The sequence below is a fragment of the Arachis ipaensis genome, chromosome B7 (genome assembly GCF_059453495.1).
Source record: "Arachis ipaensis isolate K30076 ecotype BB chromosome B7, ASM5945349v1, whole genome shotgun sequence".
In the NCBI taxonomy this organism is placed as follows: Eukaryota; Viridiplantae; Streptophyta; class Magnoliopsida; order Fabales; family Fabaceae; genus Arachis; species Arachis ipaensis.
The window spans coordinates 49,692,670-49,703,488 of NC_142442.1; positions in this window are offsets into that span (position 1 = coordinate 49,692,670).

A 10,819-nucleotide genomic window follows, 5' to 3' on the forward strand; every position below is an offset into this window, starting at 1 on the left:
TCAATATTCATAATCATACATAGCCATTCCGGCTCATAATAAAACAGCACTTCCACATTCAAAATCATCAAATTCATGAAATCGGCATTTAAGCCATAAATCATTTTTCTCAATTCATTTCACTTTGAAATCAAGTTTCAACTCTTTTCAGCCTTGGCTTTAAAGATCTCATTTCTCAAATTATCTCAGGCTCATAAGCCAATTTTACTCAAGGAAAATTCCCTTTTTGAAATAAGCCACTCTCGGCTTCCTCTTTCCAAAACTTCCAAAACCATGGAAAGTTAAAGATTCCTTTTGAATCATTCAAAATCACCCATCCAACAATGGGATTTTTGTAACAAAAGTTCCTCGGCAGAGTCCCAAGTCCTTAGGGGAGAATAGCATAACTCATTTCACCAAATTCATTTAAAATCGTTAAAACCTTGGCTTTTCTATTTGAGTAATAAAATAAGATCTAAGCCAAACCGAGTCACGTAATCATTTACTTCCTTCAAAGCCGATTCCGTTACTTAGGCAAAACCAGCTTTAATCCCCATGACAAATTCTAAAACATTTCAACTGTTAAAAATTGTTTTAGTCTTGCAAGAATTCAGAATTCAAGGAGTACTTAAAACCTTTCTCAAAACATTTCAAAATGAAACTTGTCAATAGACATTCAGGTTCTTTCAAAGTCATTGAAACTTCTTTAATTGAAACCCCCAAGTCAAATTCAAAGGCATAAACCCTTTTCACATCCAAATAGCTTTAAAACAAAAGTTTCATCTAAATAACCTTCTCCTGAAAGAGATACAATGCCTTTCTTAAGAAGCAAGACTGAATCACAATTTCCTCTTTAATAATTCATTTCAAAAGCATGAATCATTCTTTTCTTAATAATTCAAGTAAAATAGTAGAAGTCTTTAACTCATCATTTTTCCAGACAACATTCAATAAAGACTCGGATTTTATAGAAATTTTGGCAGCACCTCCCCTAAACTTGGACTTTTGCCACCCGGTTTGGGTCCCAACTAAACCGTTTCTCATTCCTTTTCAACAGCTCAAACCAGAAATCAATTCAAAAGCAAGCTAAATCCAATCGTCGCCTCAATGGCATACCTCAAGGAAACCATTTCAAAAATCAACTCAATATCAACCGGTTTAACTCATTTATAAAGCTTTAAAGAATCGGTTCAGCAATAAATCATTTATCAAAGCCAGAGCAATTAAAGCAACCCAGGCTGAATTTCAAGAGCATTCTATCTTTCACATCATCAAAATAATTGACTCAATTCAAACCAATCCTCAATGGATTAAACTCATTTCAAATATTTAAAGAATCAACTTCAAACATTACATTTCACAAGCCACACGACAATTTAGCCAAACCAACATCCATAGTCATTCGAGTCAATCAATTGATACATAAGGCAGATACAATCACCAAGTACACAATATCTCACATCAGTACCCATATGTAATAATTCCAATAATAAACTATAGTTTTTGGAAAGCGCCCCTACCTCAAAACGCAATTCCATAACCCAAACACCTCATCAAGTCCTTTTCGCCTCAACCCGAACTGACGGCAACCAAAACCTCAACTCCCAGCCACTTCGCAATAACCATAGCAACACTAATCGCAACATATAGTAATCAGAACTCGACCTCACGTTACCAAAACTCATATTCATTAACCAACTCAACCGAATACTAACGCAAGGCTTTTCGAAACATAATTTCTTACCGAAATAAAAAACACGAAGCAGCCGCGATTTCGAACCGGCGGCAGCAACAGCTCCGGCGGCGGCCAGAAACTCCGGTGGATCAACTAGAAAAGCCGCACACCATCAAAACCATCTCAAAAACCAAAAAGGCAGAAACCTCAAATAAAACCCTTAGCGTAAGAGTTTTCCGGCGACGGCAGCGGGATTTTTGGGCGGCAGGAGCGGCGGCTTGAACAGCATCCAGGAGCTGGCAGCAGCGGCGATAGCTCCCTGCCTGCTCTTCCGGTTGCACTTCCTCTTCCTCAGATCGGACCGGTGGCAGACCTCCCCCCACTCAATGGCGTTTCTCTGCCTCGATTGGCCTTCTTCCACCCATGAGCTCCTCCCTCAACAGACCAGAGAAGCAGAAACGAAGCTCCATCAATGGTGGCTTGGACCACAGGGACCCAGGCAGCGGCGACGGCAACCTCCAAAATGGCGGTCATGGCCTGGCAGCGGCAGAGAAAGTCCACTCCTTCGCAGCTCTCTCTCTCTCTCTCTCACCTCAGTCCTGACTCGCAGCAAGGTGGCTTCTCGGACGGCAGCAGCGGATCTTCCCTGAACGGCAGTGGCGGCACGACAGCCCCGAGCAATGCGGCAAGGGACGGCATCGCTCTTCCTTCTCCTCTGGCTTTGTGCTCGCCGACAGTGGCACAAGTGGCGGCGACAAAACCCTAGTGGTGGTGGCGGCTCAGCAGGGACTGCGGCGAGGCGACGCTCATCCTCGCGACGATGTCCTCCATTAACGGCGATGGTGAGGACCTCAACGGTGGTGACGAAGCGGCTCCGACGGCACACGAACCTTCTCCCTCTCGCTCTCCACTTCTCCCTCACTCGGACCTCTGTCCTTCGCGCGGTTCTGGCGGCGAGGCGCGGCGGGGCACGCAGCGGGCCGAGAACAGTGTGACAACGGCGAACCTTGGCTGTGGCGTCGTCCCTTCCTTCTCTTCCCCTGTCGCGGCTTTTTCTTCCCCCTTCCCCCTTCCGTTCCTTCCTTCCATGTTTCTGTGAATGAGGGTGAAAGGGAAGCAACTGGGGTGCGGCTGGTGGATTAGGTATTAGGGTTTCATTTTGAAAATTAGGGTTAAGGGTATTATGGTAATTTCAAATAAAATTGAGAATAATATAATAATTGGGAATAATTTCTAATCCAACAATAATAATGTATAGAAATACTACTTGCTCATATTTCACATTTTATTCCCAATAAAATATCCAAATCCAATAATTAGAAATAATATAATTAAACCATTTATTTTCCAAAGTAACAGTATTAATATTTTATTTAATCCGAGTCATATAAAAATCCTTATTATTTCATAACTATCAACTTTATACTTTGAATATAGAAAATAATCCAATAATTATAAAATTGGATAATAATCATAACTTATCTCAAATCCAATAAATCAAAACTTGCCATAATTATCTTTAATAAAATAATCTCTGAAATTAAGGCTATAAATAACTGTAGGATTTGAGACTTGATCATAATAAGACTTTTCAAAGATTCTGGGTCTTACAAGGAAAGCACTAACCAGCTTATCCCAAGAGTTCAGGCTATCCTTAGGTTGTGAATCCAACCATGTTCTAGCTCTGTCTCTTACAGCAAAAGGGAAAAGTATGAGCCTGTTGACCTCGGGATCAACTCCATTGGTCTTGACAGTGTCACAGATTTGCAAGAATTCAGCTAAAAACTGATGAGGATCTTCCATTGGAAGTCCATGAAACTTCCAGTTCTGCTGCATTAGAGAAACCAATTAAGGCTTAAGCTCAAAATTATTTGCTCCAATTGCAGGAAGTGAGATGCTTCTTCCGTAGAAGTTAGAAGATGGTGCAATAAAGTCACCAAGCATCTTCCTTGCATCTCCATCATTGTTATTATTTTCTGCCATGTCTCCTTCTTTTTCAAAAATTTCTGTCAGGTTTTCTCTAGAGAGTTGTACTTTAGCTTCCCTTAGCTTCCTCTTCAGAGTCTTTTCAGGTTCCGGATCAGCTTCAACAAGAATATTCTTATCCTTGTTCATGCTCATATGAAAAAGAAGAGAACAAAGAAAATATGGAATCCTCTATGTCCCAGTATAGAGATTCCTTATGTAAGTAGGAGAAGAGGAGAATAAAAGAAGGGGAAGAGAAAAACTCGAACACATAGAGGAAAATGGGGTTCGAATTTTGGGTGGAAGAGAAGTGTTAGTAGATGAATAAATAAATAGAAGGAGATGAGAGAGAGAAGAATTCGAATAAATTAAAAATATTTTTATTTTTATTTTAAATATTAGTTGTAATTCGAAATTTAAGAAGGGGAATAAAATTAAATTGAAATTTAAAACAGATAGTTAATTAAAAAGGAATTTTGAAAAAGAGGGGAGGGGTTTTCGAAAATTAGAGAGAGAAAATTAGTTAGGTGGTTTTGAAAAAGATATGATTGAAATAGAAAACTTTTAAAATCAAACAAGAAGTTAGGTAGTTAATTGAAAAAGATTTGAAAATCAGTTTTGAAAAGATAAGAAGTTAGAAAAGATTTTGAAATTAAGTTTTGAAAAAGATATGATTGAAAGATATGATTGAAAATCAATTTGAAAAAGATTTGAAAAGGAAATTAAAAAGATTTTATTTTGAAAGTTAAAGTTGATTACTTGACTAACAAGAAACTAAAAGATATGATTCTAAAATTTAAAGATTGAACCTTTCTTACTAGGTAAGTAACAAACTTAAAATTTTTGAATCAATCACATTAATTGTTAGCATTAATTTCGAAAATATGAAATAGAAATAAGAAAAAGATTTTGAAAATAAATTTTGAAAATTTCGAAATTATGAAAGAAAAAATGAAAAAGATTTGATTTTTGAAAAAGATTTGAAAAAGAGAGAATTTTTTTTAAATTAAAAATTTGATTTGACCCATAAGAAACAACTAGATTTTTAAAAATTTTTTTAAAAAAGTCAACTCAAATATTCAAATTTTATGAGAAGAAAAATGGAAAGATATTTTTTATTTTTGGATTTTTAAGAAGAGAGAGAAAAACAACAAAAAGACTCAAAACATGAAAATTATGAATCAAAACACACAATGCATGCAAGAACATTTTGAATGTCAAGATGAACACCAAGAAAACTTTGAAAATCAAGATGAACATCAAGAACTTATTTTTGAAGATTTTTAAGTAAAGAAACACATGCAAGACACTAAACTTAGAAATTTTCAATGTTTAGACACTAACAAATTGAAAATGCATAAGAAAAACAAGAAAAGACACCAAACATGAAAGATTAAAGATCAAACAAAGAAGATCATCAAGAACAACTTGAAGATCATGAAGGACATTATGCATGAGTTTTTTCGAAAATTTTAAAGAAAGATGAAAAAGATGCAATTAACACCAAACTTAAAATTTGATACTAGACTCAGACAAGAAACATCAAATTTTTGGTTTTTATGATTTTATTAATTTTTTTGGATTTTCAAAAATTAATTGGAAAAGAAAAATAAGGATTTCAAAATTTTTAATGAGAATTCCAGGAATCATGCAATGTGAGTCTAAAGCTCCGGTCCAGGAATTAGACATGGCTTACTAGCCAGCCAAGCCTTCAGTGAAAGCTCCGGTCCAAAACACTAGACATGGCCAATGGCTAGCCAAGCTTTAAGATACAAATCAGGCATACAACAGCTGAATTGATGAGAATCAAAAAAGCTCTTGTGATGATGAGTTGAAACCTCGGTCCAAAAGATTAGACATGACTTCACAGCTAGCCAGATTTCAACAAATCATCATGAAACTCTAGAATTCATTCTTAAAAATTCTAAAGTCATAGAATAATTTATTTTTTTTCTTGAAAATTTTTCGAAATTAAAAAGCTTTAAAAATAAAATAAAATTACCTAATCTGAGCAACAAGATGAACCGTCAGTTGTCCAAACTCGAACAATCCCCGGCAACGGCGCCAAAAACTTGGTGCACGAAATCGTGATTGTTCATTCCTTGGTAACGGCGCTAAAAACTTAATACGCACGTTCATAATCTTAGTTCTTCTTCACAACTTCGCACAACTAACCAGCAAGTGCACTGGGTCGTCCAAGTAATAAACCTTACGTGAGTAAGGGTCGATCCCACGGAGATTGTCGGCTTGAAGCAAGCTATGGTCATCTTGTAAATCTCAGTCAGGCGGATTCAATTGGTTATGGAGATTTGATAATTAAAATATAAATAAAACATAAAATAGGATAGAGATACTTATGCAATTCATTGGTGAGAATTTCAAATAAGCGAATGGAGATGCTTTTGTTCCTTCTGAACCTCGGCTTTCCTACTGTTTTTATCCAATCATTCATACTCCTTTCCATGGCAAGCTGTATGTTGGGCATCACCGTCGTCAATGGCTACATCCCGTCCTCTCAGTGAAAATGGTCCAAATGCGCTGTCACCGCACGGCTAATCATCTGTCGGTTCTCGATCATGCTGGAATAGGATCCAGTAATCCTTTTGCGTCTATCACTACGTCCAGCACTCGCGAGTTTGAAGCTTGTCACAGCCATCCCTTCCCAGATCCTACTCGGAATACCACAGACAAGGTTTATACTTTCCAGATCTCAAGAATGGCCGCCAATAATTCTAGCCTATACCATGAAGACCCTGATTGTAAATCAGGAAGCTAAGAGATACGCATTCAAGCTTGTTTTCATGTAGAACGGAAGTGGTTGTCAGGCACGTGTTCATAAGTGAGAATGGTGATGAGCGTCACATAATCATCACATTCATCATGTTCTTGTGTGTGAATGAATATCTTAGAGAAGAAATAGGCTTGAGTTGAATAGAAAAACAATAGTACTTTGTATTAATTCATGAAGAACAGCAGAGCTCCACACCTTAGTCTATGGGGTGTAGAAACTCTACCGTTGAAAATACCTAAGTGACGAAGGTCCAGGCATGGCCGAATGGCCAGCCCCAAAAGGTATAGGGACTAAACGTCCAAAGATCCCCCCCCCCCCCAAATACAATAGTAAAAAGTTCTATTTATACTAAACTAGTAGCTAGGGTTACAGAAATAAGTAAATGATGCAGAAATCCACTTCTGGGGCCCACTTGGTGTGTGCTTGGGCTGAGCATTGAGCTTTCATGTGTAGAGACTCTTTTTGGAGTTAAACGCCAGGTTGTAACCTGTTTCTGGCATTTAACTCTGATTTGCAACTTGTTTCTGGCGTTTAACGCCAAAATAGGGCAGAAAGTTGGCGTTGAACGCCAGTTTGTGTCATCTAAACTCAGAAAAAGTATGGACTATTATATATTGCTGAAAATCCCTGGATGTCTACTTTCCAACGCAATTGAGAGCGCGCCATTTGGGTTTTTGTAGCTCCAGAAAATCTATTTCGAGTGCAGAGTGGTCAGAATCCAACAGCATCTGCAGTCCTTCTTCAGCCTCTGAATCAGATTTTTGCTCAAGTCCCTCAATTTCAGCCAGAAAATATCTGAAATCACAGAAAAACACACAAACTCATAGTAAAATCCAAAAATGTGATTTTTATTTAAAAACTAATAAAAATATACTGAAAACTAACTAAATCATACTAAAAACTATGTAAAAACAATGCCAAAAAGTGTATAAATTATCCGCTCATCAATGACTGTGACGAGCTTCAAACTCGCGAGTGTTCGGCATAGTGACAGACGCAAAAGTATCAATGGATCCTATTCCAACATGAGTGAGAACCGACAGATGATTAGTCGTGCGGTAACAGCGCATTTGGACCATTTTCACTGAGAGGATGGACGGTAGCCATTGACAACGGTGATCTCCCAACATACAGCTTGCCATAGAAAGGAGTATGAATGATTGAATGAAGGCAGTAGGAAAGCAGAGATTCAGAAGGAGCAAAGCATCTCCATACGCTTATCTGAAATTCTCACCAATGAATTACATAAGTATCTCTCTCCTATTTTATGCTTTATTTATCCTTTAATTATCAAAATCCCATAACCATTTGAATCTTCCTGACTGAGATTTACAAGATGAACATAGCTTGCTTCAAGCCGACAATCTCCGTGGGATCGACCCTTACTCACGTAAGGTTTATTACTTGGACGACCCAGTGCACTTGCTGGTTAGTTTTGCAGAGTTGTGAAAAGGAGTTGAGATTACAATCGTGCATACCAAGTTTTTGGCACCGTTGAGATCACAATTTTGTGCACCAAGATGCCAGACAAGTCAATGTAAAAGGCATATGGTTTAGTAGAGGATGTCTTAGTAAAGTTTGAAAACCTTTACATCCCTACAGACTTTATAATCTTGGATACTGGGGAAGACAAGGATGAATCCATCATCCTTGGAAGACCTTTCCTAGCCACTGCCAATTCCATCATTGATGTAGCAAAGGGAGAGCTGATCCTACAATTATGGGAGGACCATATCTTGTTCAAGATGCTTAACCCTAACTCTCCCTCTAACAAAAGAGAGATAATTGTGCAACACCTAGTGTTCCAACCCTCTCTCTCAGTGCAAGGTTATACAGAAACCCCAGACACCAATTCTAAGTTTGGTGTTGGGTAGCAATCATCAAGCACTAAAAATAATGGTACTAAGAAGAAAGTACCTAAAGGCTGGAGGGATAAGAAGATCCCCACTGAAGGTCTCTCACCTGGCATGAGAGTTGTCTTCACTGAGAACCCAGTCATTCCGTATACAGTGAACAAGATCCTGTCTTTAGAACATATGGAGCTCATCCAATGAGAGCACAGGCAAGAAGTTCACTGTAAGGGGTGAAATTCTGAGCCCCTATCCATCTCCATAAGGAGCTAACTGTCAAGCTAGTGACGTTAAAAAAGTACTTGTTGGGAAGCAACCCAATCATAATTAAAGTTATTTCTTGTTTTTCATTAACTTTATGCAAGTTATATCATTTTAATTTTCATGTTTTTTCCTTTAAGTTGTGATCATGTGCAGTAGTTAGAACAGAAACAGAAACAGTCAGAACAAGAAATAGAACACCCTGGAGTAGGTACCTTGCTGGCGTTGAACGCCGGACAAGGAGGCCAGAGTGGGCATTCAACACCCATGAAAAGCAGCCAATCTGGCATTGAACGCCACACAGGGTATCCCCAATGGGCGTTGAACGCCCAAGAGGAGCAGCATTGCTGGCGTTAAACACCATCCATGGTGCATGAAGCTGGCGTAGCATTGCTGGCGTTGAACGCCAGACAAGGAGGCCAGAGTGGGCATTCAACGCCCATGAAAAGCAGCCAATCTGGCATTGAACGCCACACAGGGTATCCTCAATAGGAGTTCAACGCCCAAGAGGAGCACCATTGCTGGCGTTAAACGCCATCCAGGGAGCATGAAGCTGGCGTAGCATTGCTGGCGTTGAACGCCAGCCAGGGAGCATGAAGCTGGCATTGAACGCCAGCCAAGGGGCAGAGACTGGGCATTCAATGTCCCAAAGGAGGCAGAGACCTGGCGTTAAACGCCAGGAAGGAGGCCCTCAATGGGCATTCAACGGCCCATAAGGAGCATAAAGCTGGCGTTCAGCAGGAGCTGGGCGTTCAACGCCCACAAGGGGCAGGGAATTCAAATTCCCTAGCCTCTCAGGATGAATGGGTCCAACAGAATCTCCACCTACCCCACCTTCTTTCCTCTCTTACTTTCACTCTTCTCCACACACTCTTTCCCATACACCCTCAACCAATCACATCTATATCTCTTCCCAAAACCATCATAACTCCCACCAACCCTCACCCACTTAAAATTCAAAATTTCCCACCCAATTCCCACCCATTCATTCGAACCCTACCCCATTCCACCATTATAAATACCGCTTCTTCCTGCCCTTCATACACACACTTCATACACTGAAGCCCCCTCTAGGCCGTATTACACTCTCTTTCCATCTCCCCTATTCTCTTCTTCTTTTACTCTTTTCTTTCTTATTTTTCTCGAGGACAAGCAAAGCTTTTAAGTTTGGTGTTGGAAAACCTTTCTTTTTGCTTTCCATTCAGACTTATGGCACCCAAAGTCGGAGAATCCTCTAGAAAGAGGAAAGGGAAAGATGTTGCTTCCACCTCCAAACCTTGGAAGATGGAGAGATTCATCACCAAAGCTCATAAAGACCACTTCTATGAAGTAGTGGCAAAGAAAAGGGTTATTCCTGAAGTTCCCTTTAGGCTAAAAAAGAATTAGTACCCAAAGATCCGACGAGAAATCCGGAGGAGAGGTTGGGAAATTCTAACCAATCGTATCCCAGAAGTTGGAATCTTAATGGTACAAGAGTTCTATGCCAATGCATGGGTCACGAAAAACTATGATACAAGCGTGAACCCAAGTCCCAAAAATTGGCATACCATGATCCGAGGGCATCTCTTGGATTTCAGCCCGAAAAGTGAAAGGTTGGCGCTCCATTTTCTAATAATGCAAGGAGACCCACATCCTTACACTAGAAGAGTCAACTTTGATCAGAGGCTGGACTAAGTCCTTTCAGACATTTGTGTGGAAGGAGCTCAGTGGAAGAGGGATGCTCAAGGGAAGCCTATCTAACTAAGAAGGCTTTTCCTCAAGCCCGTAACTAGAGGATGGTTGAAATTCATCCAACGCTCTATCATCCCTACTAGCAATCGGTCAAAAGTGACCATTGACAGAGCCATCATGATTCATTGCATCATGACTAAGAGTGAGGTGTAGGTACATAAGGTAATACCTCAAGAATTGTACAAGAAAGATGAAAAGCCTTCCACCTTAGCAAGGTTGGATTTTTCCCACCTTATATGTCACTTATGCAATTCAGCTGGAATTGTCCTAGAAGGAGACATCCCCATTGAGGAAGACAAGCCCATCACTAAAAGAAGGATAGAGCAAACAAGAGAGCCTACGCATGCACCTCAACAAGAGTGTTTGGAGCTGCTTCAACAAGAAATCCCTAAGATGCCTCAAGGGATGCGTTTTTCTCTCCAAGGCTATTGGGACCAATTGCACACTTCTCTAGGAGAATTAAGCTCAAAATAGATCAACTAAGGATGGGACATCAAGAGCACTCCACCATCCTCCATAAAATAAGAGAAGATCAAAGAGCCATAAGGGAAGAGCAATAAAGACAAA